Raw genomic sequence first — 20599 nt, 5'->3', positions numbered from 1 at the left:
GTAGGATAAGGGGAATGTTTCCAGGTGAGGAGGATATGTTGTTATTCGGGGATTGGAACGCGAGAATAGGGGAACAGAGCCCAGTTTATAGTAGGGAGGATGGAATGTGTGTGTTGGAAAGTAGAAGGAGTGAGGACAAAATTACAAATAGTTATGGAGAGAAGCTCCTAGAGATGTGTGCTGTGGGAAATTTGTATATTCTGAATGAGTGGATAGAGGGTGATAGGACGGGGAAATTGACATATGTTACTGAGAAGGGTGGTAGTGTGATAGATATGGTTTTAAGTTCGGAAGGGATGATTGAGGAAGTTGTAAGAATGAAAATAAGAGACTGGATTCAATCACACCATTTCCCGGTGAGGGTTATGCTGAAAAGGGGGGAAGAGAAGTGTACAATGAAGGAAGATGAGACAAATGATAAACGAGGGAGTGGTTATAATAAGTATAAATGGACAGAGAAGGTGGGCCGAGATTGGAATAGGGTAGTAAAAGAGGAGTTACAACTCCTGAAATATGGGTGGGAAGGGGCGTTAAAGGAGAATAATACTGATAAAGCCTTGGAATTGTTGCTACATCCAATAAAGATAATAGCTCAGAAGGCTAAAGCTAGAAAGGGAAATAAGAAAGAGGGAGAAGAATGGTTTAATAGGGAGTGTGAAGGATTGCGGAGGAAGGTGATGGATGCGTTAGGAGAATATAGAAGGAAAGGTGGGAGCCAAGAAAGGGAGTTTTTCTATAGATTGAGGAAGGAGTATAAAAAGAAAATTTATGGGACAAAAAAGACGTGGTTAGAAGAACAAATGGAAGCCATAAATAATGACTGCAAGACAAATAATTTTGAGAGAGTTTGGGATAAGATTAATAAAATTATTAAGGGTGGAAGGAATACAGAGAAAACGAGTATTGAGGAAGTGCAATGGGTCAGACACTTTGACGAATTACTAGGGAATAAGGGGGATGAAAGATGGAGAGGTTCGGGAGAAGGAGTAATTTGGAGGAGTAGGAGAATGGCAATTTATGACCTAGATAAAGAAATCACAAGGGAGGAAATCCTGAGAGTGATAAGTAGAGCCAGAGCAAAGTCAGCCGGGGGGTGTAATGGTATAAATAACAAGTTTTGGAAGGAAATTAGCAAAAATGAGATAATGATGGAGGGAATGGTTAAACTATTCAATAGGATATTTGAGGGAGGTAATTACCCTAAGGAATGGGAAACAGGAATTATATGCCCTATATACAAGGGGAAGGGTAGTAGGAACAATGTGAACAGTTATTGAGGTATATCTCTGTTGGATTCTTTGAGTAAAATATATACTGGGGTTTTAGCGAACAGAATAAGCGGGTGGGCGGAAGAAAATGAAATTTTGACAGATTACCAAGGTGGATTTGGGAAAAAGAGAAGAACAGTAGATAATATAATGATAGTAAAGACTATTCTAGAAAAGTATAAGAATATGGCTAGAAGTACGGTTTATGTAGCAGCAATAGATTTTGAGAAAGCTTTTGATAAGGTGAATAGAGAGGCCCTATTAGAGAAATTAGGCAGGCTAGGGATTTCGGAGAAGATGTTGAGGGCAGTGGAAGGAATATATAGGGTTGTCAGGTTTTGTGTAAAATTGAGAGAAGGGAGACTGAGTGGACCATTAGAGTCCAAGGTGGGTTTAAAACAAGGATGCAAGTTATCGCCAATACTGTTTATTTTATTTATCAACGATATTTTAGAGGGGTTTGGGACAAGAAATTGGGCTGTGCCAGTAATTAATGGTTTAGAAGTACCGGGACTGATATTTGCGGATGATGTGTTATTGATGACGCTAACTTCAGGGGCGATGAATAGGGCCTTAAAGTCAGTGACGCTATTTGCGAGGAAATGGGGATTGAGAATTAATGGAAATAAGTCTAAAATATTAGTAGTCCAGGTGGACAAAAGAAGAAAGATAGAAGGTAATTGGGTAATTCAGGGAGAAAGATTGGAACAGGTAAGGAAGTTGGAATATCTAGGAGTTATTTTTAATGATAAAGGAACTTGGAGTGACCAGATCAAAAGGGCGAAATATAGAGGATTGGCAGCCTTAGCCTCAGTCAGAAATTTGCTAGTCAAATACCCGGGGATCAGTTATAAAACACTGAGGTTAGTGTTCAGGTCGGTAATCGTTGGGAGGGTATTATACGGCTCAGAAGTTTGGGGGCTGGATGAGAAAAGAGAGGAACTAAGAAGGATTGTTAGTAGTTTTGCTAAGTTAGTAATGGGCTTACCGAGGTGTACAGCAAATGTAGGGGCGGAATTAATGTGTGGGGAGGATTTGGAATCAGAGGGTGTGAAAAGAATAGTTAGATACTGGATGAATTTAAAAAGACAGGAAGGTGGGAGGGTATTACGGGCAGCGTATGCACAGCAATGTAAGAGCATGTATAAGGGTGGATGGTTAGAAAAAATAAAGGGATATTTAGAGAGGATAGGATTAGGACACCTGTGGGGGGAGGTTTGGTCGAAGACAGAAGTGAGAGGGATGAATATACTGGAAAGGAGAATTAGAGATATCCATAGGCAGAAATTATTGGGGGAAAGCAGACTAAGAAATTCGCTGACTGTTTTGACGAAAATAGAGGAGATAGCAGGGTTGAATATTAGATACGTCGATAGGTCAAAACGATATGGGATGATGTGGTGGCTTTTAGGTTTGCAAAGGAATACAGGCTGGATACAGGGGAGAGATAAGACAAGGTGTGTACTTTGTGGAGATGTGAATGATGATTTTCACTTGCTAAGAGACTGTGAGGTAACGAGGGGGTTAAGACATGGATTATTGAGTGCTGAGCATCGGGAAATATTGGGGAGAGGGGATGAGAACGCAATACTGAGATGGATTATTAAGCAATGGGAAAAAGGGGGTGAATTGAACAGGTATTTTTGTGCGACAAAAAAGGCCTGCGAGAGTAAAATGAAGGAGAGTGAGTTAGAGGGTGGGCAGGGGAATAGGGGGGTGGAATAGTTATGTGTATAAGGGAAGGGGATAGTATGTTAAAATTCTAATGGATTAGGGAATATAGGGACCGAGTACTTAGTTATGTGGAGTTGGGTAATAGGACAGGATTGCATGGTCTGTTTGTTTTAAAGTTAGCTGGAATGCAAGTGCTGAAATGCTGAGTGTTGTTGTTTGATTTATTGAGTAGTTGTAGGTCAGCAACAATAATGTGACGCAAGTACAGAGCATAATAAGGACACTGGATGAACACTGAGTGAGTGACTGCTACAGCTAATGACTGCTAATTATTCTTATTATTATTATTATCCTTATTATTATTATTATTATTATTATTATTATTATTATTATTATTATTCATTTTATTATTATTATTATTTATTATTCATTTTATCATTATTATTATTATTATTATTATTATTATTATTATTATTATTATTATTATTATTATTATTATTATTATTATTATTATTGCATGTGAACATGTATAGGGGCGAAGTCGCCTGTTATGTTCAATAAATGTATGTATGTATGTATGATTTTGTTTATTTCTTCAATCAGTTCTTCAAAAAATGTTTTATTCGCATAAGTTGAGTCTTTAGGATGGTTGTATAATAGAGCCAGGCAAATTGCCTCCTTCGCATCATTTCCCATTTTAATTCTCAGCCATACCACCCCTTCTACCTCATTCTGTATTCTCTCTACTCTCTCTACTATCTCATTTTTTTATTAAAACTGTTATCCCACCCGGATTTCTTCCCATTCTCCCCCTTTTTTTCTTTTATCACGTTGACTACTCTATACCCATCCCATTCAATTTCTATCCCTTTTCCTAACCACGTCTCTACTAGGGCAATAATCTCATACTCCTTTACTGTTTTCTCCAATTCTTTATTCCCTATCTTCCCCATCAACCCCTCAATATTCCACAACCCTATCGCCATCTCTAGTTATTTATTCCCTCCCACTCTTTGCACCTGTGCTTCTCCATTTCCACCTCTACTCCTTGTCACTCTTCCCTGTGAGTCCTCTCCAGATCTCTCTTCGTCCTCTTTTCTCCCGTCATCCTTCCCTTTCTCCATACCTACGCCTTTTTTCTTTCCCCACAGATCTTTCAAACTTAATGATCTTTCCTTATTTAGCGCCTGTCTTTTTTCCATTTTATTTTCTGTGTTCCTTTTACTCGGAGAGGATGCATTCTTACCCTGCCTACTGTTACCTTCATTCACAATTTTCACTGTACTCCTCACCAGTTGTGGCACATTACTTGCTTCCTCCATCTCTGTGTTGTGATGACTCTTCAAGGACTCTCCATTTCCGCCCACCTGGTTGCTGGCACTGCTGTTCAGCACATCCCTACTTCCCGCACCTGATGTGATGTGGACTTCGCTCACTTACGTAATATCACTCCTTTCTACGTCACTGACCTTCCTTGCTACTTCCACTGTTGCCAAAGACACGTTCTGCTGCTGTTGGTGTTCATCAAGTTTTTTCAGCCTTCCCGCCCCCCACACTCGATTCCACCTTCCGTTTCCAACCACCAGCTGCTGCTCTCTAATATATGCCTTAAGACCTTGTTTTCTTGCCGCTCTTAAATGTCTATTCAGAATTCTGTTCTTCTCTATGGCTTCCCTGTCCATCTCCCGTTTTATCCACACTTTCTCTCCTTTCAGATTACTCGAATTTCTTATTACAATGTCCGCCATCAGTGTCGATAGTAATTTCACTCTAATTGGTCTCTTACCTTTCACTCTCCCCACACGCTGTACATCGTCAATATCAACTTCACTGAAGTTGATCTTCATCCTGTTCTGGATCACCTCTACCACTTTGTACACTAGTTCAACTTTAGACTCTCTTTCTTCTTCTTGGACACCGTATATGAAGATATTTTTTCTTACGTTGTCTTGTAAACTCTTCTCGACTGCTCTCTTCGTTTCTCTTAGGTCCCACTCCAGGCTTCTTACCTTCTGCTTCAATAGGTCTAATTCATCTTTATTACACCCTTCCTCTTCCAAAATCTTCTTTACATCTTTTTTGACACAAATTTTTGGTCCATAAATTCCCTGGATAACTCTCGGAACATTTCTTTTATTTGCTCTGTCTGACAAGCCTCTCTTATCATCTCTCTAATCGCCTCGTACTCTTCCCATCCAATGGAAACTACTGGACCTGGGCCGGGATTAATCTCTACTCCTCCTATTATCAGCAACACCATCACCACCGGCGCCACCAGTAACGTAGCCACCATCTTGCTTTTTTTTCACCCTTTAACTCCATTCTTGTTTCCATTCTGCTTCCCTTTTTACAGTTCCATCTGCCGATCGCTATCCTATATTGTGTCAACGTGATACCCATTGCTCCGCACTCCACTCAGCACATCCGCTCAGCTCACTGTCTCACAGACGACTGTGAACTAAGCATTTGTTCTTTCAGAATATTTCCCTTCACCTATGTGGATTTATTTTCTTTGCCTTGACTACTTAACAAAATATACGTTTCGGATTGTATGCCTAAACAAATTTTAACGAAGTGAACCTATTTGGATGATTGCTATTGAATAGGCTATTCAGCTTCTTGTGCAACGATTCGCAAATGTTTGTCATTCGTCTGGCTGAATAAGAAAATTCAGCCCATTCCAATGGAAACACAGCATCGTCACCACTCTAGTTATCGAAAATGCCTTCATTTTCTCATGAATAGGTAGTAAAGACATGAAATTCAAAAAATCATTTTCTTCACTCCTATTCCGGTATGTTTCAGTCAGCCTAAGTTGCTGAATTTTCCTGCATCGGCTTTGCCCAAGATAAAATCTGTATCCTTTTATAGTTATATTAAGCCAGACTGATTCTACAGCGTCGTGGATTCCTCCTTCGAAATCTATACTATTCACGAAAGTTTGAGTGACCGTTTTACGGGGGTAAAAAATGAAATGAAATGAAATGGCGTATGGCTTTTAGTGCCGGGAATGTTCGAGGACAAGTTCGGTTCGCCAAGTGCAGGTCTTTTGATTTGACTCCCGTAGGCGACCTGCACGTCGTGATGAGGATGAAATGATGATGAAGACGTCACATACAACCAGCCCTCGTGTCAGCTAAATTAACCAATGATGGTTACAATTCCCAACCCTGCCGGGAATCGAACCCGGGACCCCTGTGACCAAAGGCTAGCACGCTAACCATTTAGCCACGGAGCCGGACGTTTCACGTGGGTGAGGGGCAAGGAGGGAACTTAAATGTTTCAGTAGAACTGCTAAATGCAAGGAGCCGAAACTTGAATGAAACGACAGTATAATCGATATAGATCTTACAAACCTTTACCTTAAGCCCACGACTGCATCACATCATGTTTCGAGTAAAAGGTTTTATCTAGGTTTAAAGCTAAGGAAACAGAGGTGACAGTTAAATTTGTATTCATCAACAACATTATCTCGGATAACGGGTATTATCTCGGTTTACAACTTTACCAAAGTAAGGTTGACCAGACCCGCCTCAGTGATGTAGTGATTAGTGTGATAAGCTGCCATCCCCAGAGGCCCGGGTTTGATTCCCGGCTTTGCCACAAAATTTAAAAATTGGTACGAGGGCTAGAAGTGGGTAAAGTCAGCCTCGGGAGGTCAAATGAGTATAGGAGGGTTCGATTCCCATCTCAACCATATTCCGAATGGTTAAGTAACGCCGGTTCAAGAATTAAAATTCCCACTTCACGAGTGGAGATTATTATCAATACCAATGGTTTCAAAATTTCGTCACCAGGCAAGGTATTGAAATTTGAAATGATTTGTTTTATACACACGAGGCTTGGTTTTATCTGTCAAACAGTGTTCATTCACCAAATACCCGCTTGTGGTATTCCGAAAATCCATAACGTGATTACCTTCATCTGCAACTATGAGCCTTATGTACAGATTTCACGCTGCGGAAACAAGAGTTGAAGGCATTGTACTTCAGAAACCGAGCGAGTTGACCGTGCGGTTAGGGGCGCGCAGCTGTGAGCTCGTTTTCAGGAGATAGTGGGTTTGAAACCCACTGTCAGCCGATTCCTTCCAACTCCTAGCACATTCCTACCCCATCGTCGCAATATGACCTTTCTGTGCCGGTTCAACGTAAAGCAACTTGTAAAAAAAATAAGACTTAAAACTTAAACCTGCCTTAAGCTTCCAGGATGGAGGTTGTAGTCGCGACGGGAGTTCAAGATATTCTAAAAGGTATCATTGAAAAATATTAGACTTACATGTTTGACGTCAGTCAACACAAGATTATGCATCCATTCATTTGTACAAAGCAGTGGTTCCAAATTGCCGTTATCCGGTAGATTAGATTACTAGTTTGCGTTTTTCTACCAATACGAGCGCTAATGTGAGACAATGCATAGCTTCACTTCATCCCTTATAACTACATTCGGTGTGGACATTTTTTAAAACCTCAAAAAATGCCTGAGGGCATTGAACCAAGGAACATATTACAGAAAGGATTATGTAAATAAGTTAATTTGGCTAGGATTTGAATAAAAAAGAAGTCCGCCTCTGTGGTGTAGTGGTTAGTGTGATTAGCTGCCATCCCCGGAAGCCCGGGTTCGATTCCCAGCTCAGCCACGAAATTTGAAAAGTGGTACGAGGGCTGGAACGCGGTGCACTCAGCCTCGGGAGGTCAACTGAGTAGTGGAGAATTCGATTCCCACCTCAGCCGTCCTCGAAGTGGTTTTCCGTGGTTTCCCACTTCTCCACCAGGAAAATGCCGGGATGTTACCTGACTTAAGGCCACGGCCGCTTCCCACCTTCATTCTTGTCTATCCCTTCCAATCTTCCCATCCCCCTGCAAGGCCCCTGTTCAGCATAGCAGGTGAGGCCAACTAGGCCAGGTACTGGTCATTCTCCCCAGTTGTACCCACCGACCCAATGTCCGAATCTCCAGGATACGGCCCTTGAGGCGGTAGAGGTGGGATCCCTCGCTGAGTCCGAGGGAAAAGCCAACCCTGGAAGGTAGGCCAATTAAGAAAAGAAGAAAGAAAGTGAAAAAGGGAAACCACGGGAACTTACCTTTAGACCTGCCAACAGTGTGATTTAAATCAAATTTTCGGATATCCATAGAGTTAGATCAGGGCCTCTCAGGGTGCATGCGCGTGGTGCATGCACTGTGCACGGTGCAAAAGACTACTTGGCTTGGTTGACCAGAGTGCAGACCCCCCCCACTCCTCGATTTGGAGCAATAGCGCTAACTCTCTCTTTCCTCACGCCTGTCTCGCTCGCTCCGCCTGTCTCCCTCTCCCCCACTTGCGCCGTAGCGCTCCAAATCCGGGCTGAGTTGAGCCGAGTATAGCCGAGTAGAGCCGAGCATAGCCGAGTAGCCCAGAGACGAAGCGTTGATCCGAGCCATACCGAGCGGCACCGAACGGCACCGATGCACAGTGCACGGAGCTCTTGCGCCTCGCTCTGCACGCGTGAGATTTTGGGCGTTTGAGAGGCCCTGAGTTAGATGATAAGCTAGTTTTAAAGTCTTCATTGAGGGAACCTTTAATTCACCTGAATTGGTAGGCTGTTGAAATACACAAATGATGTAAAGTAATTGTCTCCATTGACATGGCATTTGAGAAACTGACGCTTCACGTAAACAACGATGCCTTCAGTATCGACCTGAATTAACCTATGTTCAATTGCTGTTTCCTTGAATGCAGAACAGCATACGTTTTTAATTGTCCTTATACCTTCAAAACAGATAGCACCTACTACATTAAGTAACAGTATGTGAAAATGATATTTATGTGTTTTCACTGGCGAAACATTGAACATTCTACCTATTATTCTTCTAGAATTAACTCGTTTTCTTCCACAGGCGTGTATTACTCTTCCAAACAAAACGAACTGACGTTCATGGATAAAAGAAGATATTTCTTGCCACCGGATTTTTATTTAAATCAAACCATGCATTAGTTGTGTGCTTTACAATTTTGCTCGACGCAGAGATTTAGTCTCATTGTCATTATGAAAATACACCTGCTGTTCGTCTTGCAAATGAACAGGTAAGCGAACTTAATTGTACCGGGCGGTACACCTCTACGACGCAAGTTCATATCTTGCGCCAATTGAAATTCCTCTACAGGAGAAGCTCTGAACTTTAAAAACTGAACTAACTCTACTGGTTATCAGAAGATGTCACTGTGTGTTTTTGATTTGCTTTTGTTTTTCATTGATCACGAAGTGTGGACATTCTCTAACAGATGTCTCTACCAAAAACTATGGTAATACACTCTGGTGCAATGGAATGAACTCTCTTGAAGAAATTTTTTATTCATAAGTTTGGTCTTTACTAAATGTTGTTCTGTGGTTTGTGGGTTGGTAATATTAACCCTTTCTTTCCGCCTGTTTTGAATTCAACCAATCAGGAATTTCTGTAATTAATTTTCGGCCAATCGGGGCTTTCTTCTCCAATTTTGTATGTAATTGTGTACTGTAGCCAATAAAAGTTTGAGGGCGGGTTGTTATCATTCATGAAAGGTCTCGAACTTTCCACGAGGGTATAAAAACTGCTGATTTTCTTGTCTCCGGGCCACTTCAGTAACATCTAGCTTAGTGTGTATCCAGCAGGGGGCGGGAAGCGCCTCATTCTTCGGGCAACAGATCTCCAACAAGGTAATGGCCTTTTAACATCTTTATTTCGTGCTAGCTCAGCAGTTTAACTCTCGAGGAGGGTTCGAAACCTTTAATATGTAACCTATATCTTTAAATATGTAAGCCTTTTAAGTCCTTGTAAAAACTTCACATAACTTGAACTGTAATTCGGGGATAGAGAGTGCTTTACCCTCTCGAGCTCCCCTTCATTTGAAATTGAGGTGACTACGTTTCCGTAACCGTTTCTTATCTTCCTTAATGTATTAAAGTTTTCTCATACGAGTCACCTCCCTAGCTTGGGATTAGCCCCTGTGTATCGGCCTAGAGCCACTTAGGTTTTAAAATGCGTATTTAGGAGGGCAAGCTCACGCCTCCAGTCCTTTCTGTACTTTGGGCCAGTAACTTAACCTGATGTTTTGTTTTCTTCATGCGAAGGCCCTGTAGGTTGGGTATTAAATACCCCTGTTTCTTTGTGTGCCTTGAGGGCAGTTAGAAGTAAAGTTGTTGTGGCCTTTGATAGGCTTGTAAAATTGAGAGCAGGCCAGCTCTTTCTGGTATTTTGGAAGGTGCCTCTAGGAGGCTTGGTATTACTAAGCGGGAGCAAGAGCTCCATGTAATGAAGGGGTTTTCTGCCCTTTGGTAATTTGTGGGGGTGAGCTGTGAGCTCAGACTTTGGGGCTCGTAGCCCAGAATTTGTAAAGTTGCCTTGTACCTGATTTAACTGGTTGTTATTTGTTGTACGCTCTAAATTCTATGTCACCATTGTTAAGTTTTGAAAATATAACCTTTGTTGAAATTTTAATTCATCTTTCGAACTTGTTGTTAGACTCATTCCTGCCCGCACCTTCTTTCACCTCTGACTTCCACGGATAATTCCGTAACATTAATAATAATAATAATCATACGAAGAAGAGCCAACGGCCGTAGCCGTGTTGAAACACCGGAACCCGTGAGATCTCCGAAGTTAAGCAACATTGGGCGTGCTCAGGAGTTGGATGGGTTGCCACGCGCTATTGGTGGTGGTAAGGGAATGGAGGAGCGGAAAGGAACTGGCCACCCTACCGTACGTAAACTCCGCCTCAGGAACACCTCTGCGGAGGTTCGGACCTGCCTTCGGGCAGAATAACCCTTACCTTATACGAAGAAGAAAAAGAAAACGCAGAAAGTAAGTCCGACTGATTGGCTGAATGGTCAGCGTTGAGGCCTTCGGTTCAGGGGTCCCCGGTTCGATTCCCGGCTGGGTCGAGGATTTTAATCGTGTTTAATTAATTCGCCTGGCTCGGGGACTGGGTGTTTGTGTTTGTTAAAACCCTTTCCTCTTCATATTCAGACAACACACTACACTACCAACCACCACAGAAACACGCAATATTGATTACATCCTTCTATATAGGGTTGGCGTCAGGAAGGGCATCCGGCCTTAAAGCAGGGCCCAATCCACATAGTTCGCAACCGCGACCCCACATATGTTTGAAAAGCGGTAGAAGAAGAATTTAATAATAATAATAATAATAATAATAATAATAATAATCCGTCTCTGCGGTGTAGTGGATAATGTGATTAGCTGCCACTCCCGGAGGCGCGAGTTCGATTCCCGGCTCTGCCCCGAAATTTGAAAAATAAAAAGATCTAGGTCTGCAACGGGGTCCACTCAGATTCGGGAGGTCAACTGAGTAAAGAGGGTTTCGATACCTACCTCAGCCATCCTAGAATTGGTTTTCCGTGCTTTCCCACATCTCCTCCAGGCAAATGCCGGACTGTTACCTAAATTAAGGCCACGGCCACTTCCTTCCCTCTTCCTACTCTACCGCTTCCGATCTTCCCAGCCTCCCACAAGGCCCCTGTTCAGCATAGCAGGTGAGGCCGCTTGGATAAGGTACTGGTCCTCCTTCCAATGCTTCCATGATCTTAGTGAACTTTCAGAAAGATTGGAGGGATGTATCCATTGCTGTGTCTTTGCGCTGTGGTTGCTAGTGTAGTGTACGGTATTGTGCATTGACAAAGAGAAGTGTTTTAGGAAAATAAACATCCTGTTCTCGTCCAGGTTGAGTATTGAACCCAGCGTCCTCTGAACTGAAGGCCTCTATGCTGATCATTCAATCAAGGAGACGGATATTATTATTATTATTATTATTATTATTATTATTATTATTATTAGCCGCCTCTGTGGTGTAGTGGTTAGCGTGATTAGCTGCCACCCCCGGAGGTCCGGGTTCGATTCCCGGCTCTGCCACGAAATTTGAAAAGTGGTACGAGGGCTGGAACGGGGTCCACTCAGCCTCGGGAGGTCAACTGAGTAGAGGCGGGTTCGATTCCCACCTCAGCCATCCTCGAAGTGGTTTTCCGTGGTTTCCCACTTCACCTCCAGGCAAATGCCGGGATGGTACCTATCTTAAGGCCACGGCCGCTTCCTTCCCTCATCCTTGCCTATCCCTTCCAATCTTCCCATCCCCCTACTAGGCCCCTGTTCACTATAGCGGGTGAGGCCGCCTGGGCGAGGTACTGGTCATACTCCCCAGTTGTATCCCCCGACCAAGAGTCTGAAGCTCCAGGACACTGCCCTTGAGGCGGTAGAGGTGGGATCCCTCGCTCAGTCCGAGGGAAGAGCCGAACCTGGAGGGTAAACAGATGATGATGATGATGATTATTATTATTATTATTTTCCTATCAGACTACTAATGGAACCGATGTTTCAGCTTCTTTGGACATTGATCTTTGCACAGTGATCCTTCATTCGTTGCCTGTATTGCTCTTTCCTTTCCTCCTTCCACGTCTTTCCCGTCTTCAACTTTGTCCTTTCTTGAAAATCCTGGTGGTTTTTAGTCTCCTCCTAAGTGGGTTGCGTTCTTGTATATTTTTATACGTAATTCTCATCTTCTGTAGGCCCCTGTCCACCTCCTTGAACCAAGTATCGGTAAAATTTAAGGTTCAATAATCGTGCTGGTTTCATTGTTAGCAAGTGGCCATGGATTGTGTACGGAGAGAGTTGACAATGAATAAGATCATCCCCTTGAATACAGGGAGAATAGGATATTTTCGACAACATTTATATTATATTTAATTAATTTGAGTTGTTGTATAAGTAACCGGCTATATCTATCTGCAAACCCGTCATTTGGGTCTTTGTACAACAATCGTCTATTTCTATTGGAAAACGTTCTGTCTGGATTTTTGTAGGACCACCATCTATCTATTTTAAATCTATTCAGTGAAGAACGACGTTCACCCCTAACTGGCGAGGTATGGTTTGTTTAACCTCGACAAAATAATATTATACAAGCCGACGCTGGTCAATGTGTAATAACAGCCCAACACCAGCTCGGACAATACTTTCATACTTGGTAGTGTCGGACCCCTTCCATTTCTTCCCTCTGATTAGTGTTAATAGAGGATGGTTGCCCAGTTAAACTCTCCCTTAAAACAATAGTTACCGGGCGAGTTGGCCGTGCGCGTAGAGGCGCGCGGCTGTGAGCTTGCATCCGGGAGATAGTAGGTTCGAATCCCACTATCGGCAGCCCTGAAAATGGTTTTCCGTGGTTTTCCATTTTTACACCAGGCAAATGCTGGGGCTGTACCTTAATTAAGGCCACGGCCGCTTCCTTCCAACTCCTAGGCCTTTCCTATCCCATCGTCGCCGTAAGACCTATCTGTGTCGGCGCGACGTAAAGCCCCTATCAAAAAAAAATAATCACCACCATTTCACCATGTACGTAACACACTTATGCCTCATTAGATTGCTGTATTTTTGCACAATGTATGAGAAGGGTAACCTACTTTAGTTCGCAGAATTGTATTTAATTATTTAATAAATTTACTCTCCAGAGTTGGTTTCTATCCCGGATTCATCCAGGAATCCCACTTCTACCGCCTCAAGATCAGTGTCCTGGAGCGTGAAACATTTGGTTGAGGATACAACTGGACAGGAGGCTCAGTACCTTGCCCGGGCGGCCTCACCTGCTATGCTGAACAGGGACCTTGTTGAAAATAGGAGGAATGGAATTGATAGGCGGGGAAGACAGGAGGAGGTGGCCGTGGCCTTAAGTTAGTCCCCCTGTGGGTGGGGGCAATAGATTAACACTCACAGTATCCCCTGCCTGTCGTGAGAGGCGACTAATAGTGGTCCCATTGGAGCATGGGTTGGCGACTATGGGGCCCTTTGCTGAGTCCTGGTATTCCTTCCACTTGTTCCAGGCTCCTAACTTTCACTTATCTTATTCGACATCACTTGGTCAACTCTTATTCTTTTCTTATACCGATGGTATTAGGTATCGAAACCTAGGGAGTCTTTCATTTTCACCCCCTTCGCAGCCGTTGTCTTTTTGGCCGATATTTTCATTTTTCGAAGTGTCGGACCCCTTCCATTTTCCTCTCTGATTAGTGTTATATAGAGGATGGTTGCCTAGTTGTGCTTCCTCTTAAATAATTATCACCACCACGTTAAGTTAGTTACATCCCGGCATTTGCCTGGAGAAGAAGGGAGAAACCACGGAAAATCACTTCGAGGATGGCCGAGGTGGCAATCGAATCCCCTGTACTCAGTTTATCTTCCGGGGCTGAGCGGACCCAATTCCACTCCTCGTACCAATTTTCAGTTTTCCTAGCAGAGCCGGGAATCGAACCCAGACCTCCGGGGATGGCAGCTAATCATCTAGCCACTACACCACAGAGGCGGACTGCAAGATATTATACTGTACAAATTTTACTTGTATTTTAGTAATGTCGTTCTTTGAAACAGCTTTTAATGTGAATGCTCCTGGGTTTGAGGACTGCGTAAATTATATTTTCTACGCTAGGGGGAGCGATTACAGGCACTATGAAGTCACACCAGATTTTCAAAGCGATCATGCCAGCGAAACGGAACAGCATTATCTCCGATAGGGAGGATGAATCGGGGGAGTAATCATCAGATAATCTGATGGATGAACACCAAACTGTTGTACACACACGGTGTACTTGTGGACTGATTCCACCCTCTAAAATAGACTTCATGTCGATCATTGATATTCTCCCACTATGATAGTGAACAGATGTTGTTAGTTTTTGATATAAAGAGAATCGTAGTGCTTTTCTACTAATCTCGTAAGAAGGAAGCTTAGATAAATGCAATTTAACAGCTTTTCAACTTTTGAGGCCCCAGGGTCTCTCAAATTTGGAGCGACCACGGGGCCCTTAGCTGAGTCCTGCCATTGCTTCCACTAACTTGTGCCCGAGTCCTCACTTTCATCTAGCCTATCCGACCTCCCTTGGTCAACTCTTGTTCTTTTTTACGATCCCGATGATATTAGAGCACTCGAGGAGTGGAGTCTTTCATTTTCATGTCCTTCATGGCCCTTGCCCTCCTTTGGCCGATACCTTCATATTTCGAAGTGTCGGATCCCTTCCATTTTTCTCTTTGATTAGTGTTATATAAAGGACGGTTGCCTAGTTGTACTTCCTCTTAAAACAATAATCATCACCACCACCACCTTCAACCTGTTAAACACACAAGTTTTTCTTCTTCTTGCTTCCGAATTTGGCCAAGTGTGGACCGCGTGAAACTTAATGCTTTCTGGCCAAGCTTCTTCTTTTCTCTTCCCAGAACTTCTTCATTCGCTCACTCCTTATTTTCCTCTGCTCCTCAGATATTGCAAATTTGGGCCTGTTCTTCCGCTGCTCTTCATGAAATTTGTGGTCAACTACTCGAGTTCTGAACTTCTTTCTGTTGAGGATCAATTCCGGTGTTATTTTAATTTCTTCTGCGTCCTTCTTAACCTCCTCCACCCAGTTCGTTCAATATAAATATTACATTATGACATACCTGTAAAAAAATTCACAGTTCTAGCCTTTCAGGCAAGCAATCCAATGTTGAAAACATCCTAGGGATAAGAGCTACGAATTTTAGGTAAACATAATAATATTATTTATTTCTTCCTAAAATTGCAATCCTTAACTTAATCATCGTTATCCCGTCGATTAGCTGTTTGCCTTTTCTACAACTACGAGCCCTAATGTGAGTCAATACATTGTTTCACTTAATCACAACTACGAACGCTAATTTGAGTCAATGCAGAGTAAATAGTGAAACTCCGTATTTTTTTATAACTCCTAGTTCATCCCTCTTTTTTTCGGGGGGTGACAGGGGAGTGAGATATAATAATAATTAAAATAGTGTCGAATCCAATGTTTGCAAGGTCACTGAGATGAAAAGTGAAACTCCGTATTTTTAAGTTCAAGTTCATTCCCCTTTGGCATAGTTGTGAGAAAGGGGGGAGGGGAGATAAATTACCAGAATGACCGAGATTGTGAATGTACGTGTGTATTTTTCAGCAGAGCTGTCAACTAAATTTGGTACAAGTATTACTTACTATCTGTGAAAAATGCTGTTGAGGTAAACACCCCTAGAACTCCTAGGGGATTGGGTGAAATATAAACATAACTAATAACGACCGATATTAGTCTCGAACCATAGTTTTCAGAACTTCTGGGGCGATTTATACCAAAGTTGGTAAACATTTCGGTTACTATCAGGAGACTAACCGCGTGAGGACAAGACACGCCTAACACCCGTAGGGGGAGGGTGATATATGAAAATCGGAAATAGTGTCGAATCCATAGTTCTCGGTATTGCTGAGACGACAAGTGTTTCTTCAGATTTTTAAAAGACTAAGTTCCCCCTTTGGTATAGATGTGAGAAAGGGTGAAAATGATAAAAATGACCGAGATTATGGATGTATCGGTGCAGTTCCCAGCATAACTGACAACTAAATTTTATGCAAATGTTATTTACTGTTTGTAAAAACTGATGTGAGGGCAAGACACCCGTAGAACCCCCAGAAGAGGGGGTGAAATATAAATATAACTGAAAAGGACCGACATGAATCTCTAACCATAGTTTTTAGGAGTACTGGAGCGATATCTACCAAACTTGATACACATATGACTTACTATTTGGAGACTACCGCGTGGGGAGAAGATACACCTAACATCTTTGGGAGTAGGGGTGGAGATGAGGGAGCGGAACATGAAAATAATCGAAAATAGTGTCGAATCCATAGTCTTCGGGGTCGTTGAGATGTATAGTGACACTCTGCATTTTTTGAAATCCAAGTTCCGCACCCTTTGTGGTTTGACGTACGGACTTGAAATTGCACATGATGGTTGCCCTATATGTCTCGGATATTAAATAACAAGTGGTCTTAAAATAATATACCCCTAAGATGTTTTGATCAGGAGGGTAATGTCTAAGAACACAATTATTCATATCTCTGAAACTGTTTGACTTACTGGGTTGAAATTCCACATGATGGCTGCTCATATATGTAATAAATTTGAAATAAAAAGTGGTCTTAAAACATCCTCAAGGGGTTTTGACTGAGGGTTTCTCTGAAATCGCTTCACATGCGAGGTTAAAATTTCACATGAGGGTTTCTCCTATACGTTTTAGATTTTAAATAATTACAGGTCTTACGAAAACACCCCTAAGGGATTTTGGTTCTGGGGTGTAGACTTATAACAATATTAGTCATGTTTCCAAACCATTTGACGTATGCATTTATAATTTAACAAGAACTTCGATGGCGTAGGAGTCGTATATAGTATAATTCAAAATAGTTCACTTAAAAGAGGACTGAGACCATGTAGAAGTTGTTGAAGTTCTAAAACTAAGTCTTCACAACAGCCAAGGTACTCGACCGAATTTCTTATTTTTCTTCTTTATTGTAAAAAAGTATTTATGAAGCTCAGGGGTTTAACTTAACTAATATTAAACTTAGTACACGACTGAAAGAAAATTTTTGAGACTGTATATACCATTAATGGTACTTACGTATTGTTGTGCATGTTGAATGTATAATTTTTAAAGATTTAAACCTCTCAAATTACTAATCAAATTCCACAAAATTAATATGTATACTACGCCTAAATAATAATGGAGGTTTCAATCTATTTTTATCAGAGATCGGTGCTTCCCTCTATAAATATAAAATTCTGTCTTAGATATTAAATAAGAAGTGGCCTTAAAAACATTAAACCCCCTAAGGGGCTCTTACTGGAGGATGAGGAATGATGAAATGTGCATTTACATGGAACCGTTTGAATCACGAAGTTAAAATTTCACATGATATTCTAGGTGTTAAATAACAGGAGGTTTGAAACAAATATAACCTCTCAGAGAGTTAAATGGTGGTTAAAGATCCGAAAACAAATACTGTACAAAGAAAAACATTCGAAGAGCGGAATTTGTTTTAAAACCTAGGTGTGAAATAGAAAATATTTTTTAACATTCCACGCCTAAAGTTAGCTCCAGAAACGAAATTATTCATTTCTCCAAAACCGTTTGACTTGACGTAGTTTTACAAGAAGGTTCTTCTTTTATTTTCTAGGTGTAATATACTGTATACTTCACAATATTTCTCCCCTGAGGTATTCAGATGGTCGTTTACTCTCAAATGCACAATACATATTCTTCCGAAACTGTTTCAGGTACGAACTTAACATTTCACATGAAAGATGGTCTTCTGTATCCTAGATGTTCATACGAGTGAATATTTACAAGAAATAAGTGGGTCCTTTCTGCACCACAGGTTCCCCAAGGAATGTGGAAAAAAACAAAAGACCTCAATCCGAAGGTAGGCTATTCTTATATTGAGACTGATACTATGAGGTATTGTCCTCATCTACAAAAGAAATTCGATACATCTCAATGGTGATGCAAGATTCAAAGGCCTCGGAATGCTGCAAGCAACCTGGGGGGTGCAGTTGCAACAAGTAAGCGCATGCATCGATCTTCACCAAGCCAGTAACAGCTACATTTTAAACAGCGGCTTTTCCCGAGCACCCAGCACATGACGCCTTTCGCATTACTAAAGAAAACAATTGAAATCACAAATAGAATGATTGACAAGATAAGTTTGCGTGTTCAGAGAATACTCCACTCATTTTAAATTTCATAACGTTCCTTTGAATGTAGTTAATTAATAAGATACGGAAGTATGTCATGAAAAATGTAATATACGCGGAAGTTTCACAAATGGATATTAACATACTTCAGATCAGGAACGTGTTTCGAGAAATAAAAGTGAATTTTCAAATGACATTAACATAACTCCTTTCAGGACAACAGCCGGAATTACTTCGTTACTAGGCGTATATATTTACAAATTCCAGCACGATTCTAAGTAAAGGAAGTACTGTATAAACGATCATTAAAGGAAACGGTATTCGAACGTCCTATTCACCTCACGGAGACAGTAACTTACAGGTATGTAATGGAAACAACCTTGAACCCCCTTATGTGGGAGTGGTGGAAAATATCCAATTTAGATAGATTTATTTTCTCCAGCTTTTACAGGTTTTCAACCTATTAATCTTCACGGAGAAAATAGAAAAAAGACTAAAACACCGCCAAATTCTTTGAGTTTCAAGAACATAGCTATTACTACTCAAGTAAGATTCTTTACAATTAACGCTATTAAACAAAAAAACAAAACTAGACGGTAAAACGGCAACACAAACAACCAAAGAACCAAAGAACAATGGCCTACCTGTCAAACCCTGGTTGAATCAGGAAGTCTTATCATCCACTCTAAACTCTATATTCACTAGCCACGACCTAGAACAATGCATAACCCCGTCTTTGAATCATATTTCACTGATTCTCGACAAGGACGCTGTCTCCAGGCCACGACCTACCACACTACCATGCCCAGATCTTCCTCGTTATCCAAGACATTTTGCTGACTCAACCCCTTCCCTCCCGCGTCTTGCTAAGCCTCAGTGTCCTATACTTCTCATTTCCTCTTATTTTCTTTACCTAGAACCCAAATATCGAGCCAAAAAGACAAGTAATCTAACAATACAAAACACATCCAAATTACCCCATGCTTGTTGTAAGAGTTGACTGAAAGAGGAACTTCAGAGTCTACAACTAGGGAGCGTGGGGTGGCGACCATAGGCCTCTAGCTCAGTCTGGCATTACTTCCACTTACTTGTCGCAGATTCCTCACCTCCCTCTGTCCTGTCTAACTTCCCTCGGTCAAATCTCTTTTTCTTTAGACCTTGACGTATTATAGGTGTCTGAGACCTCAGCAGTCTTTCATTTTCACACTCTCTGTGGAAATCCGTTTAATTTACTTATACCTTCTCATCCTTTGCGTAGAGGTGGTAGAATAACACCCACGGTATCCCCTGCCTGTCATAAGAAGCGACTAAAAGGGGCCCCAGGGGCTCTTAACTCGGGAGCGTGGGTTGTCGACCACGGGGCCCTAAGCTGAGTCTTGGCATTGCTTCCACTTACTTGTGCCAGGCTCCTCACTTTCATCTATACCATCCGACCTCTGTTCATCAACTCCTGTTCTTTTCCAACCCAGGTGGTATTAGAGCAATCGAGGCCTAGAGAGTCTTTCATTTTCACGCCCTTCGTGGCCGTTATCTTTCTTTGTCCGATACCTTCATTTCTGAAGCGTCGGATCCATTCCATTTTTCTCTGATTAATGTTATGTAGACAACGGTTGACGAGTTGTACAGTACTTCCTCTCAAAACAGTAATCACCACCACTACCACCACCCCAGTGGCTCTTAAGTTTAGAGCGCAGTTTAGCGACGACGGCGCCATTAGCTGAGTCCTTGCATTGCTTCCTCTTACTTGTGCCAGGCTCCTCACTTAATCTATCCTATCCGACCACCCTTGGTCAACCAACACCTCCTAGATATAAGGCCTCACAAGTGTTCCGGATGTCTACCGTGACGTCAGCACCGAGAGGCAAGCTTGAACATTCTCAGTGTTAAGAAAGCAATGAGCGTGGCCATTTGACGGTGCAATTATATAGAAGTGTTTTAATCCTTTTAATGATACCAGTTGCGAATCTTTGTATACTATGGTGCTAAAGTGTTGTGTGCCCAACAGCAAGGGGAATTACGATAATGGTAACAAAGTGCATGTTTTAAGTTCCCGAAAGATGAAGTTATGCAGTAGAGATGGTTACGTGCAATTCCAAGACAAGATTACCGAGTTACTAATTACTCTATGGCG

Source organism: Anabrus simplex, chromosome 3 (genome assembly GCF_040414725.1).
Source record: "Anabrus simplex isolate iqAnaSimp1 chromosome 3, ASM4041472v1, whole genome shotgun sequence".
Taxonomy (NCBI): Eukaryota; Metazoa; Arthropoda; class Insecta; order Orthoptera; family Tettigoniidae; genus Anabrus; species Anabrus simplex.
Note: the sequence above shows the minus strand (reverse complement) of the source record.